Here is a 14290-nt window from a genome sequence, read left to right as displayed (position 1 = left end):
ACAGCTCTGATGGCCATTCCAGAAAGAGTTCCAAAATTGCTTTCAAGGGTGGACTAGGTGCTGGCGTCGGTGCATAGCTTCCCAAGGGTAGTACTTCAAAGGTGACCATAATGATATTCAGCAATGAGGTATGTAGCACTTTTTCTAGGATGAGCTCACAAACTTAATTGCCGGACCTCGTATGTATGTATGTAAGTATGTATGTATTATACGTATGTATGTATAATGATGGATACAGCAGATGTGTACAGTACAATAAGTATATAACATGTGAAAAAATATTTATGGAGGACAAGTTGTTTCTTTTTTTTTTTTTTTAACTATTAGGTTGTAAATCAAAAAAGTTTACAGACTTCTAATCTAGGGCTACCAAAACCAGAACAAAGTACGTTGGCTGCAGATAGAATTCCAAATCAACAAATAAAGAGAATGCAAAATTCTGTGTTTCAGCTATAAAAAAACTTGATATACAAGAGAAAAACAGTGTTAAATGTATCTGGATAAGAATAGCAACAACAGAAACTAAACAAGATATGGAAGGAAAAAGATGATAGACTATGAGGAGGAGGATTAGACAGTTTTTATTCATGATACAAAAGAGAAATAAGGGGAGAAATCAGGCAAACACACAAATAATCTCAATTATAAAGGATAAACCACATCAAAGAACTCGAAACAAATTTAGAAAATATAAGTTTTTTTAATGTGTTTTAATCCAACAACACAGCAAGCCTAGAAAGTGGCAATGAATAAAAGCCCTGGGAAAGAAAGAAAAATTGCAATCAGATATGGTGGTGGACAAGGTCAGGGCTATTTTAAGAACTAGGAAGGCAGTGTCTCTACAGCAAGAGCAAGACAATACCTGGTCACCAAGTTACTTAGGAGGGCGGGCTGAGACACCCAAAATGCAGATCAGCAGACACGCACTCTAAGAAGCCTGGTTAGAATTCCAAATTCTGTGGCCAATGTATTTTTATAACCTCAAATTAACCAGAGCTTGATATGCAACCTTTTTATAAAGAGAAGCATCCTTGGTGCCTTCACATTGCACAGGTATATTTGCAAATTTCCTTAAAAATTGGTTTATAAATCCAATATTTCTACTACCTCTTCTAAAATTAAATGTATCCACTTAAGCACTAAAAGCACAATAACAAAGTAGCATGCCCTTTAAAAATCATTTGAAATTTGTTTTTTAGAAATTAAATTTCAACTGGATCAGTCAAGAATGCTAAGTAAAATTCTGGCAGTAATGTATCTTGAATTTGTTTTTTACTCTCTGAAACAATCCAAGGTCAAAATAGCAAATTGGCTCAACCACAAAGGACACAATGAACTGATAAGTCACTAACAGAAAAGAACACACAAAACTGGGGTTGCGTAGCTCTGGACTTTGTGAAAACTAATTTCTAACTAATTTCAGAAATAATAAGCTGATCTCAACTCAGACAGAAAAAAGATACCAAAATACCCTCAAATTCATGGACAAAAAACTGCAGCAGAAAACCAACACGAAAGCTTGTTTGTTCTCTAAAGCAAGGGAACCTAACACCTTCTTGAAGTCAAGGCCATTCTTGCTTTTACACAGGCGCTGATACAGATGAGGTATACTCAGGAGGGTGTGAGAGAACAATCCTCCTTCCCCCACTCCCGTGGATTAGAGTGGTTCAAGCAGATGCTACAAACCTCTCTTGTGAGGAGGGAAACAGAAGAAGGGCTGCCAACCTGAGCCTGCCCTTCCAATCCACCAGGGACTGGGCGCATCCCTCACCTAGAAACCAGAAATATGTGCAGAGGGCTAGAACAACCTGGGAGGTTTGGAACAAGGAGAAGGGCAAGAGGCCTTTAAAGGTATCTATTTTGCTGTTTGTCCTCAGAGAAGAGATGAAGAATTGTTTAGACTCCTGGGTCCTATCCCAGGAGCAAGGGACATAGTGGCATCCTCCTGAGGACACCAGGCTGAGAGCAAACAGGGAGTAGGGAGGAAAGGAAACTTGGCAGGCGGCATGAGATGTGCCAGCCCATCAAGAAACACCCAGAACAGAATTAATTCAGGACAAAGAGAAAAGCTAGAATCCAGTGAACCCCTTTTGTGTTTTTACTGGATTTTTAAAGATTAGAAACTGTGCTTCCGTGTGTGTGTGTGTGTGTGTGTGTGTGTGTGTGTGTGTGTGTAAAAGCAAAGATCCTTTTGAAAATGTCTGTCTCAACTGTGCTGAAACGAATGGAAAAAAGGATGTTTGAGGACAGAATTTTAAGAACAAAGGTCCCAAGTGATACAAAGGAAATTATTGTAAAATGAGAAAACCAAACAAAGGGAGAAACAGAGATGCCCCATCCTTCTTACCTGAGACAGTATCTGCTCACAATTTACCGGTATATGGGGTTGTTCTTAACAAGAAGCCATAGGAATACCTGAGCTAAACACTCAGTTCAGGTGAGCCATACCTGAATCAACTAAGTCTCTGCCTCGCACATTTACAACTGAATCTAAACATGGTCAAAACCAGAAAGCACACATGTGTAAGGATAGGAGAATTGGCTCTAAGAGGAACACAAAACCACAGAACACTTCAAATGAGACTGTCTACAACGCTCAAATACAGAATAGAGTTCTTCCTGGACTTCATGTCTCATACTGCCAATCCCACTGAAGACGGAAAGCTGGAGAGGCTTCTGCACAACAGACAGAAAGATGCAAAGGGCCAGTACTAGGCATGTTTTTCACAACAGGTTCCGCCATGGCCGCAAACCCTGGCTCCTTTTCTTCACCTCCAACATGCTGTAGTTCATGGTGGGGGAGAGCTGACAGGACTGCAGCCGAAGTGGACACAACCTAGGGTGACTGGGAAACTGATGGAAACTTGGGCAACTTGGGATTTTCCCTCACTGTAACCTTTTTTTAATAAAAGCTGCTCTATTTCAGAACAGAAACAACAGAACAATGATTGCTGTCACTCACCCGAATTTCAATTAGCTGTAACTCTGGGTTTATAACCGGAGGTCAGTCCAGATACAAATCTGCTACCTGGTACTAGTGACATTCTTGCCATTAAAGAAGTAAAATGTGGGCCGGCCGAGTGGCACGTTGGTTAAGAGGGTTAAGAGTTGGCTTGGGACGCCAGCTCTGAGCAGCAGGGCCCAGTTCGGATCCCACATGGGCCAGAGACGCTGCACCCTCTACAGCTAAGATGGTGAACAACAGCTTGACCTGGAGCTGGGTTGCCATGAGTCACCTGTGACGGCATAGGCTGCAGCCCCTGCTGCAGTGGGTTGCCACAGGCTACCATGTGTAGCCAGCAGCCACCGTGAGCGGCCGTCCAGAAGCCGGAGAGCAACTGCCTGGCCCGGGAAGAGCGCAATGATGGTGCCAACTTGGGCCAGTGAAGCAACGTCCTCCTCAACTAGACTGAAGAACAAAATGACAGCAACTTGTCTGTTCCCGTTCCCCCAATTCCCCAGCACTGTTCCCTTCCCCCCAATGCCCCAATAAAAAAAAAAAATCTTTAAAAAAAAAAAAAAGAAAATACTTAGGAATCTACAAAACAACTTCTAAAACTAATACATGAATTTAGCATGGTCAGAGGATACAAGGTCAATATACAAAACTCAATTACATGCTAGCAGCAAACAAAAGGAAAACAAAATTTTAAAAACAATTCATGGGGGTGACTTCACGGAAGATAGTAGAGTAGGAAGCTCCAGGAATCCATCCCTCCACTCAAACAACTCCTGAGCTGGGAGAAACTATCTGAAGTAACTTTTGGAACTCTGGAGTCTAGTTGGAAACATGAAGCTTCCAAGGTAGAGCTTGAGGAAGAGGCTGGTGAATTTTGGTAAATTTCAGCCTTTTCTTAGCAGGTACCCAACCCCAGCCCCCCAGCAAGCAGCAGTGGGACAGCTGCCCTAATTCCTGGTGCAGCTTGCTGGAGGCTGGAGGGGGCAATAAAGACCTTGTCCTCCAAATATCAGGGCTGTGTGTTCTGGTTGATGAAGGTTGCTTTTGATTACTGAGGAGCAGGCAGAGGCTGGTGACCACTGTTTCATCACCCACAGGCTGAAATGGTTTCCAAAAGACTTAAGAGGATAGTACTTGTTTTTATTTTTCCTCTTTTGGGAGCCAGACATTTAAGGAAATATTTATCAGGTCACTGGCTAACTGCAGAGATAACTGAACAGAAACTTCAATGACCACATACAACACCAAATAAACATGTCCAAAATTAGTTTGGAAAACTCATGAATGGAAGGCTCTAGCCCTCAATAAGCAAAACCCAGCAATTCCTGAGGAGTGGGAGAACTCGGTTTCTACAGTTACCAAAACACAATACTCAAATGTCCAGTTTTAACAAAAAAATTACAACACATACAAACAAAAATAAAATTAATGCCCATTCACAGAAAAAAGACTTTGACCAAAAAAAAAAAAAAATCACTAGAGGGGTTCAACAGCAGATCTGAGCACACATAAGAAGTATCGGTGGGGCCGGCCGAGTGGCTCATTGGTTAAGAGTTGGCTTGGGGGCCCGCCGAGTGGCACATTGGTTAGGAGTTGGCTTGGGATGCCAGCTCTGAACAGCAGGGCCCTGGTTCAGATCCCACATGAGGGCCAGTGAAGCTGCGCCCTCTACAGCTAAGATGGTGAACAACAGCTCGACCTGGAGCTGGGCTGCCGTGAGTCACCGGCGGCGGCGTAGGCTGCAGTGAGGCTGGCTGGCAGCGGGCGTTAGCTTTCGTGAGCTGCCGTGAGCCACCATCCAATGGTCGGTGAGCTACTGCCTCACCTGGGAAAAGCGCAATGATAATACCAACATGGGCCAGTGAAGCAACATCCTCCACAACTAGACTGAGGAACAAAAGGACAGCAGCTTGTCTGTTCCCCTTCCCTGATTCGCCAACGCTCTTCCCCTCCCCCAATTCTCCAATAAAATCTTTTAAAAACAAAACAAAACACTGACAGCACATTAAATGTTGCTGAGGATGTGGAACAATCACAAATCGTATACATTATTGGTGGGACTATAAAATGGTACAACTATTTTGGAAAAGATGGTAAAGTTTCTTACAAAAGTAGACATACATCTACCCTACGATCCCGCAATTCTACTTTCAAGAGAAATGAATGTATGTTCCCCAAAAACACTTGCACAAAAATGTTCACAGAAGCTTTAATCATAAGTCAAACACTGGAAATAGCTCAGATGTCCATCAGCAGAACAGTAAACAGGAATGTTTATGCAATGAAATACTACACAGCAATAAAAAACCAATGAACTGATACAACAGTATAAATAAATTCCTGAAAAAGTATACTGTGAAAGAAGTCTTACACAAGAGCACATGCGGTATGATTCCATTTATATGATAAAAGGTCAAAGTTGTCTCTGGCTTGAGCAGATCAGCAGCTTAAGTTAATCCCTATATTAAAGAAAACAAATTTTGGGCTGGCCAAGTGGCTCAGTTGGTTACGAACTCGCTCAAGAGTTTGAGCTCTGAGCAACAGCGGTTCGATGCCTGGCCTGAGCTTAGCTGCCGCTGAGCTGCCAATAGGGGGTAGATGGCTCAGCTAAAAAAAAAAAAAAATTTTAAATAAGGTGGAAGTAAGAATTCTGTTGAGAAAATACTCATTAAATTGTTAATGACTTGTTCATACAATTCTGACAAACAGCAGCTTACCAGTTATCAATGTATTACCTCTTGGCTCCAAACCCAACCATCATGGCCTGCTCTGCAAAAGGGGAGCTAAATCCATTAAATATTTTTCCTTTGCCAGGTGATGTTAATTTTGCTTTGTCAACAGAGGACACTGGAGAGACAGCGAAAAGTAGAGGCTTCTCTACCTGGTTCCAGTATGCTCCTCTCACCAGGCCCCCGTTACCCAGTTAGCTCCCCACAGTGCCCAGCCAATGTTGGGCGCCTCTCACAATGCATAGTGGTCAGCAGCACCCAGTGCCAGCAGCTTCCTGACACCTCACTCAAGCAGTTTTGTGGCAGAATGCTTCCAGCACAACGCCTCTCCATAAATGGCTTTCTCCAACATTCTAGAAGGTAGATTTCCAACAAGTTCTGGAGAGTGAATTTCCAGCATGACCTGCCAGTGTGGCACAATGACTTTCTCTGCCACCCAGTTAGGCATGGCCACCCCCTCCTCCAACAAGATATGGATCAGGCCCTGGAGGGTGTCTTCCTTGAGCTCTCTATAGCAGCTCTAGAGGTAGTGGCTGCTCCCATATATACTATTCCTATATTATTTAGAGTTCACTCTACTTCTTATTACCAATCCCTCATTACTCCAAATCCCTTTATAATTAATAATTCTTTCTGTTAAACTTTACCCATTCAAATTATTGTGCGGTTTCTTGTCTTCTGAATTGGACCCTGGCAGTTGTTTCAATGAGTTGAAAAGCTAAGTAGCATAGACAGGAAATGAGAAACTCTATTACCTACATAAAATCCACGTACTGGTAGCTCTGTTTCATTCACAATTCTACCAATGAAAAGACTGGTAAACAACCAAGTTAACCTGCTTGGGGGTCCAAGCAGCTCTGCCTGGTACATTCAGCTTCAGAAAGTTACTCAAGCTTCATACTTGGCTCCCTGAGGCCAAAGTCAGCACTTTGTTTGGAGATACTCATAAAATAGCTAACACAACCACATATTTTATAATACATCCTCATGAACACAGAAGAAACTTCTTAGCATTTCTTTTATTTTCTATACTAAAGAAGCCACTTTAAGTTTCATGCAGAATATCAAAAACCAAAACAGCCTATGCATGTCCTAGTGTGCAACCTGGCCCTGACCCACACCACACCCTGCAGTTGGGCAGCATCTTTATAAATCAGTGTCAGCATACTCCCGACCTCAAGTTTGCACCCAAATAGCAACTCCAAAGTCTCCATTAAAATCAAATCTGCAAACAACCTTTCCAAGTATATATAATAAAATAAATACTGAGTGCCTACAACAAATGAGACCCTGCAGAACAAATACTATACGAATAAGATGAACACTGTCACCAGAAAACTGAAAGCGAGGATGGAGAGCAGGTAGAGACGAGAGGCAAACAAGCAGTGTTAAGAGTCCGGTAAATGTTACGATGAGGAGGGTACTATGAAAACACCAGCACAGAGGATGGGGGGGGTCAGGAAAGGCTTCTTAGAGGCTATGGCATCTAAATGGAAATCTGAAAGATAACTGGAGCGAGACAGGAAGAAAGGGAAAAAGGGAGAGCAAAGATAAAAGCATAGACAAAAGCCCAGAGGGAGGAGTGAGTCACCTGAAACATCTGACACTAGAGCAGCGGTTCTCAACCTTCCTAATGCCGCGACCCCTTAATACAGTTCCTCATGTTGTGGTGACCCCCAACCATAAAATTATTTTCGTTGCTACTCTATAACTGTAATTTTGCTACTGTTATGAATCGTAATGTAAATATCTTTTTGTTTTCCGATGGTCTTAGGCGACCCCTGTGAAAGGGTCGTTCGACCCCCAAAGGGGTCGCGACCCACAGGTTGAGAACCGCTGCACTAGAGTAGAGGGTCAAGAGATGCGGTTAAGACAGAGCCAGATGAAGAGCCTCATCTACCAGATTCAGGAGTTGAGACCTGACCCACTTCCCACTGCGAAGTTGCTGAAGAACTTTAAGCAGGTCAAGGGCTCAGATTGGCACTGCCCAGTGTGGAGCAGGCAAGACAACCACAGCCAAATGAAACTATTCCCAAACAGTTTTGAAAAATTAAAACAAGCCATTAAGTTAACCACTTAACAAGCTTCCCCTTTCTCTGATCAACTCCATGAGCTAAGGAGCGTAGGTATCATCAGCACGATATTACAACCAAAGTAGTAAGGTTAGCTGACTTGTCTAAGTAGGGTTCTACAGCTAGAAAGTACACAAAAACCAGCATTCACCTTCCTTGCCGTTCCTAGGAGAGCTCCAAGATCTATCTTTTCAGTCTAGTCTGGGAGGCAGGCATCACTTGGTGCAGGGTTCACTGAGGTTAGCACTCTCAGCAGTACACCTACGGGTTCATTTGCTCAGAAAGTTTTGTGCCTTTACAAAATGATAGGGGAACCCCAACCTCTCAGAACTAGAGACAACACTCCTCCTGTGTCTCTTTCCGACTGTGGGAAAGCAAGGCCACAGGGGGTGAGGAAGACAGACTGGGTGGTAGGGGCACCAAGGGTTTCAGAATCAGCCTTGCTCTTAAGAAAATCACTTATTCTCTCTGCAATTTTAGTCATCGCCTAGAAACACAAAATAACAATTGTCAAAGTCTCCATACTCTAAAAAATGTCTAAGATTCTAAAACTATATATACTTGTATAAAGCATAGTATCCTGAAAACCTTCACATTATAGTTCCAATGTGTTCAAGGGTCATAATATATAATCTTGGAGGGTTTCAAAACGCCCAGGGAACATTCTAAGTGTTGCAACCAGCATTAATGTCCATGGTCAGGAGAAAAGTTTCGGAGAAGAGCAGTTAAAAAATGTTTCCTTTGGCAATAAATAAGAGTGGAAAATACAACATTTAAGTCCAGTAGCAGTGACTTGTATTCTAAAACTAACTTATAAGCCAACTCACAAGACATGGGATTGCTGGGTCATATGGTAACTCTATGCTTAACCATTTAAAGAACTACATGAGTGTTTTCCAAAGTGGCTGCATCATTTTACATTCTCATTAGCTGTGTACAAGGGTTCTGATCTGATTTCTCTACACCCTCACCAATACTTGTCATTACCTGAGTTTTCGATTATAAAACAAGTCGTTTATAAGTGTTCATTCGATCATAACATGCCCAGATTTTTGCAGACTTCAAGGAGCTCACCTTCACTGACATCAAATTTTAGACTTGAAAAGAGTCCAGTCCTACACCTGCTCCCCTAGCCTGCCCACCTGCAATAAAATGAAGGGACAGGAATAAACGAACCACACTCCCACCTACAAATAAAACTTTTACAGAAGAGATCAGCAGCAGATTTTCTAAGCACTCAAGAAAAGAAAGTCCCTGACAGAGATCCAGCACTGAGATGAACATGTGTTCCCATCAAAACACATTTGTAATTCCTCCTACTTAAATGTAACTTCAAACCATAGCAGCACACGAGTCTTCAGCACCTTTCATAAAAGAACCAAGAGATCTTATGTCTTCTCTTTCAGAATCCATTGTTCAAATCCTGCTGCAGTCGTAGAAGAGAAATGAAATCTGATTTAAAATCAGGACAAAAGCACAGATCCACTGGCACAAACATACAAAATTCCTAACTGCTCCCTCACCCCAAGCCAGAGACAGAGTGCACTGCACAGTCTTTCCCCCAGCTCTGCCCATCACTGTTCCTTATCGTCTCAGGGCAACAGTGCGAGGAGAGCAAGGAGCAAATACTACTGACATGTTTACAGCAGCCCAAGGGGGCAGTGAGACCAAGCCCCAAGCAAGAAGAGGGTCTAAGAATCTTAGCATCCGGTGCCACACTCACCCAACACATTTTCCAAGAGTCAAAACTGGCATCTGGGCCGGCCGAGTGGTTCAGTTGGTTAAGAGCTCACTCAAGAGTTTGAGCTCTGAGCAACAGCGGTTCGATGCCCGGCCCGAGCTGAGCTGCTGCTGAGCTGCCAACAGGTGGCAGGATGGCTCAGTTAAAAAAAAAAAAAAAAAACTGGTATCTTAGCCAGGAAGGGGGAGGGCCACAGATTCCCTTCTGAGATGCAGAATTACTGTGGTCAGGCCTCAGTTCTGCATTTTGTACAAGTTCTACAGCACTGAGGATGCGCCTCCATAAGGCTCTTGACTCTAGAGTCAACTTGTGCTACCCCTTTAGGCAGGGTTGGAGGTGGAGCTCCACTGCCACCAAATCCCCTATTTCTACTTGCCCATTCCCTCCATTTCCCTGTTTAATTACAGAGGGTGTTTCCAACTCAAATTTAGCATTTTATAAACATTTAGTAATCAACTACTATATGCAGGTGCACAAAGATATAAACATCGTCTCTGTAGGAAAGGGGTTATGACTTATCAGAGGAAACAAAACATTATTTTTAAAAGAGAGAACATTCTTTTATTTTTGTATAAAGGCAATAATGCTACTGCAGTTCTGAGGGAGTGAAGCATCCACAGGGGCTGCAATGTTCACGGAGTGTTTCATAAAGAAGGTAGGAAGGACCTGAGCTGGACTCTGGAGAAAAGAGAAGTGGAGCTGAAGGAAATGGGTATCTCAAAGAGGGCAAAAGCCACTCGAATGAGCTGGCAAGAGGATTTGTGTAGGGAAATAACTAACATGTGGAATGTTTAGTAAACCATTTGGTTAGTGGGGATTAGGATAAGCCCGGGAGAGGTAGGCTGAGGCCAGCTGGGCAGCAGCACCTTGAATGCCACATCAGGACATCAGATCTCAACTCATAAACCTGTAGCTCTCTTTTTTTTTTTTTTTAACTTTTATTGAGGAACAGTGTTTTTTTCCAGGACCCATCAGCTCCAAGTCAAGTAGTTGTTTCAATCTAGTTGTGGAGGGCATGGGGATCGAACTGGCAACCTTGGTGTTATGAGCACTGCGCTCCCTGTAGCAGTTTCTGACTTCAGTGTAGGATTTCCATAGTCCGTTGCTCGCAAGAATTTAAAATGCTGACATTTACAGGTGAATTACATGAAGACGAATAAGTTTAAGTGGACTGAGGACCTGCTATTCTAACACCATTCTTACACATTTGCACTTAAAAATGCCCAGCACAGAAAGTACTGCTATTAGCTACCTTTGGGTAATAACATGCTGAATCAAGCATCATCTAATATTCATAAATATTCATAAGGTTGTAAAAGTATTAAACAAAGGCAATAAAAGTTCTTGCATATTCTATAGTTTCCTTGGGGCAGCAGTTCTAATGTAGGATTATACCATGGATGGACTTTAATGGGCCCTTGAACCCCCTAAAATTGTATGCAAAAGGTAGTTAAGAACTCACCAAGGAGAGTATGGCTCTTTATACCTCTCAAAGAGGTCCTAAAAAGGTTGGGAGCCTACCTTAGGGTTATTTTAAAAGAAACCAGCAAGAATTTAACCCTGTGGCTGCCTTAAATTTCTAAAGGAAGGCTAAAGCTAAGGGGGGGGTAGGGTAGGGGGGAACGACGGACTGATTAACTTGGAACAATTTTGAGAAGCTCCTAATATTTTAGTACCTCCCTCCTTTCTAATCAAGAACTGCCCGAGGAACTGGTCTCACCAAGGTCAAAACTCATTCAAGATTCAAAAAATGGCCGGAGGGAAGGCAATGAAATAAATAACTGAGGACTACTAAACTTCTCTCTCTTCTCACAAGTAAGGCAACCAGCAACAGGCCGCCAGCCTCCTCAGGTTTCAGCATCTGTTCTCCAAAAGGATCTCCTGACCAATGAGCTGGTTTCTTTCAAAATTAAACATTCTGAAGGTGACAAGATCCTGACCCAAGTGCACAAAGTATTGCTGCTTGACTTTTTAGTGGTCTCATCCAGGCTTTTTGTAGAACCACATACAAGGTGCCTGTGCAGAGAAGCCAAGGGACCATAGGGAAAGAAAAATGTGTATGGAGCACTCAAAACTCTCTGCACACCAAGCCCTGGGTCTCTAACCCTCCCACCCCCGCGGGAAGGGGGCCCACAGGTATGTTTTCATTGGGCAAAATACATTTAGTCTGTCAAAAGTTAATCTGGCAGTTCCACACCATCCCCCACGTCAAAAAAAAATTTATTTTTTCTGATTCTAACAGTCCTACAGTCCCTGGGTCTCATTACACTGGCAGAATATCTCTTTAGGAGGTAAAATCAACCAAGTCATCACCATAATACTCACTTTTTCCTAGACCAAAAAAAGATCATACCACACCTCCAAAAAGTGGTGGACAAAAACCAAAGAAATTATGTCCCAAAATATAATTCGGACATCATGGACATTTAACCAAGCCCTTCAGGAAGAGGCAAACGGTGAGCTCTGAGGAGCACCAGAAGCAGGCGCCGGGCAAGAGGGCCTTCGCCCTTCCAGAATCAAAGGGCCATGACATCGGCCTGCCTGGTTTCAGCTATTTCGTCTAGTCTTAAGTCTCAAGCCGCCTGAAAAATCACTCGCAAGAACAATATCTAAGAAAGAGGTACGTGTATTTCTCACCCGGGAACAACACAACGCCCCGGAGAGCATCAGGCTGGCACTAGCATGCTTCAGCGCTGCGAATCAGCGGAGCCCAGGGCTTCGATCAGAGAAGCTAGTTTCCCGCTACCCCGCGGAACAGCCCTCGGGCGCAGGGCTCTCAGACCTCCACCTCGAGGCGGTCCCCCCCCACCCCGGCCTCAGAGCTAGCATCAGGGAGGCTCCAGGAGCGGCCAGTCAGGATGCTTGAGCGATGTTCAAGTGATGCTCTGACGATATCCCGGCCCTGCGCGCGCCCGCTCCAACCCCGCGCCCGCTGATGCTCGCCCCGCGGCCGCCAGGCCAGTCTATCGGCCCAGTTCCTGTCACTCACCGGCCCGGCCCGGGCAGCGGGCGCCCACGGCTCCCCACGGGAGCTGGGCCCCCCGGGCCTCCAGGTTTCGGCCCGCCCCCTGGCAGGCAGCGCAGATGGCTGAGCCCCGCAGCAGCGGCCCCGCACCGGCCGCTCGGTCCAGCTCCCGGCGCTGCCCACTAGGTACGGATCAACAACAAGATGGCGGCCAGCCGAGGGGGCGGGGGCCGGGCGTCATAGTAACCAGGGCTGCAAAGAACCCGCCTCCAGCTGAGACTTTCCCCAATCAACAGCCTCTTTGCCGGACGCCCCGAGAGTGCTTCTCGTTGACAGGTCAACTGATATGTCAATCAGAGCCAGCCTCTCACGGCCCTTGCCGAACGCTTCGGCACGTGACTGTGACGGCACGGATTGGCGCATGCGTGCCTTTCCGGGAGTTGGCGGCAGAGCTTTTGCGAGTGATTCTGAGGCCGTAGCGCCCTTGGCCTCTCTGCGTGCTCGGCTGCTGTGCGGACTCGGCAGCGTCTTCTCACACAAGCGCGCACACTTAGGGAATGTCTGCTGTGTGCTGTTTGCTTTTTTTGTCACCCACCCTGGAAGGGAGGGGTTGCTATCCTAGTTCACTAGTGAGGAAACTGAGGCGCAGAGGGGAAGGCCGGGCCAAGGTCAAGGCACCTTTGGAAGTGGGTGCACCGGGTTTTGTGACTCCTCCTGGTCCAGAATATAATGCCTTCTTCCCAGCAGCTTCCCCAGCTTTGCCCCTCATCAGTCCTGAGGTACAGCCATCTGTGCTTCCCCAAACAGCTCCTGGCCCATTGCCCACATTTGTCCTGTCTAGAATTCAGTTCCCAGCACAGCCCTGGCACACAACAGGCACCCTCTTTTCTCACCCTAGAGTATCTTGTCTTGAGTTCCTATAACAACATATTTTGTCCTGGACTGTCACTGTCTGCCTCCCAGGCCAACTCTTGAGTCCTGGGAGGACTGGTCCCCCATACAGAGCACCTAACCCTGGGCTTGGCCTCAGGATTAGGAACCCAGATGCAGTCACGTGGTACAGACCCACATCAAGTGTCAGGACTAGCTAGCTCTGTGACTTCTGAGCTTTGGTTGCCCCATCTGTAAAAAGAGGGTAACAGTTGGGCTCTTCAGAGATGAAGATTTAATGAGCCCTTAGAGCAGGGTAAGTGCTCAGGAAAAGGCCGCCTGCAACCACTTCGATAACAGTCTACTTTCACATTTCTGTCCCTGAGGCCAGCTCTAACACTAACTTTATTGAGGTGAAGTGTGTTTTTCCCACAGAAGGCTCTCAACTTCTTTCCCCACCTGGGACATCATAACTGGCTCAGGAAGGGAGGTTTTCCAGTGCCCTCATGGGATTTAGGTCCCCAGAGTTGGCAGAAGGGAGAAGATTGAGAGAACTGGGGATACCACAGTAAAGGTGGCCTCCACCAGACAGCAGGTCCTCTGGGAGAGCTGGCAGTATCCTGGGACCTGATGCCAGGCTGGGCATGGGAAGTAGGCTAGCTTGCACCTAGCGGAACCTGCCCTCCTGCAGGTTACCCTCCTGTAGGCCACCTGGCTATATGCAACAGCTCAGCTCAGCTCAGCTCAGCACCGGAAGGACTGAGGGCCAAGGAACAAGAAGAAACACATCAGGGCCGGCCAAGTGGCGTGTTGGTTAAGAGTTAGCTTGGGACAACAGCTCTGAGCGGCAGGGCCCCCAGTTCGGATCCCATATGAGGGCCAGTGATGCTGCGCCCTCTACAGCTAAGATAGTGAACAACAGGGCCGGCAGAGTGGCGCGGTGGTTAAGAGCTG

At 45.4% G+C, this 14290-nt stretch overlaps 1 protein-coding gene across 5 annotated transcripts in view; it reads right to left on the bottom strand.

Annotated features, from left to right (window-relative positions):
• IP6K1 (inositol hexakisphosphate kinase 1) overlaps nucleotides 1–12687 on the bottom strand; it is a 44597-nt gene extending 31910 nt beyond the window's left edge. For all 5 annotated transcript variants that reach the window (XM_019631571.1, XM_019631555.1, XM_019631539.1 and 2 more), the window contains exon 1: nucleotides 12491–12687. The gene's annotated coding sequence lies outside the window, so the exon portion shown is untranslated. The remainder of the gene's footprint in view (nucleotides 1–12490) is intronic.
• Nucleotides 12688–14290: the final 1603 nt, after the last annotated feature.

This window comes from Hipposideros armiger, unplaced genomic scaffold (assembly GCF_001890085.2).
Source record: "Hipposideros armiger isolate ML-2016 unplaced genomic scaffold, ASM189008v1 scaffold_18, whole genome shotgun sequence".
NCBI classification, from domain to species: Eukaryota; Metazoa; Chordata; class Mammalia; order Chiroptera; family Hipposideridae; genus Hipposideros; species Hipposideros armiger.
Note: the sequence above shows the minus strand (reverse complement) of the source record. Positions and strands in the feature narration are given on the sequence as shown.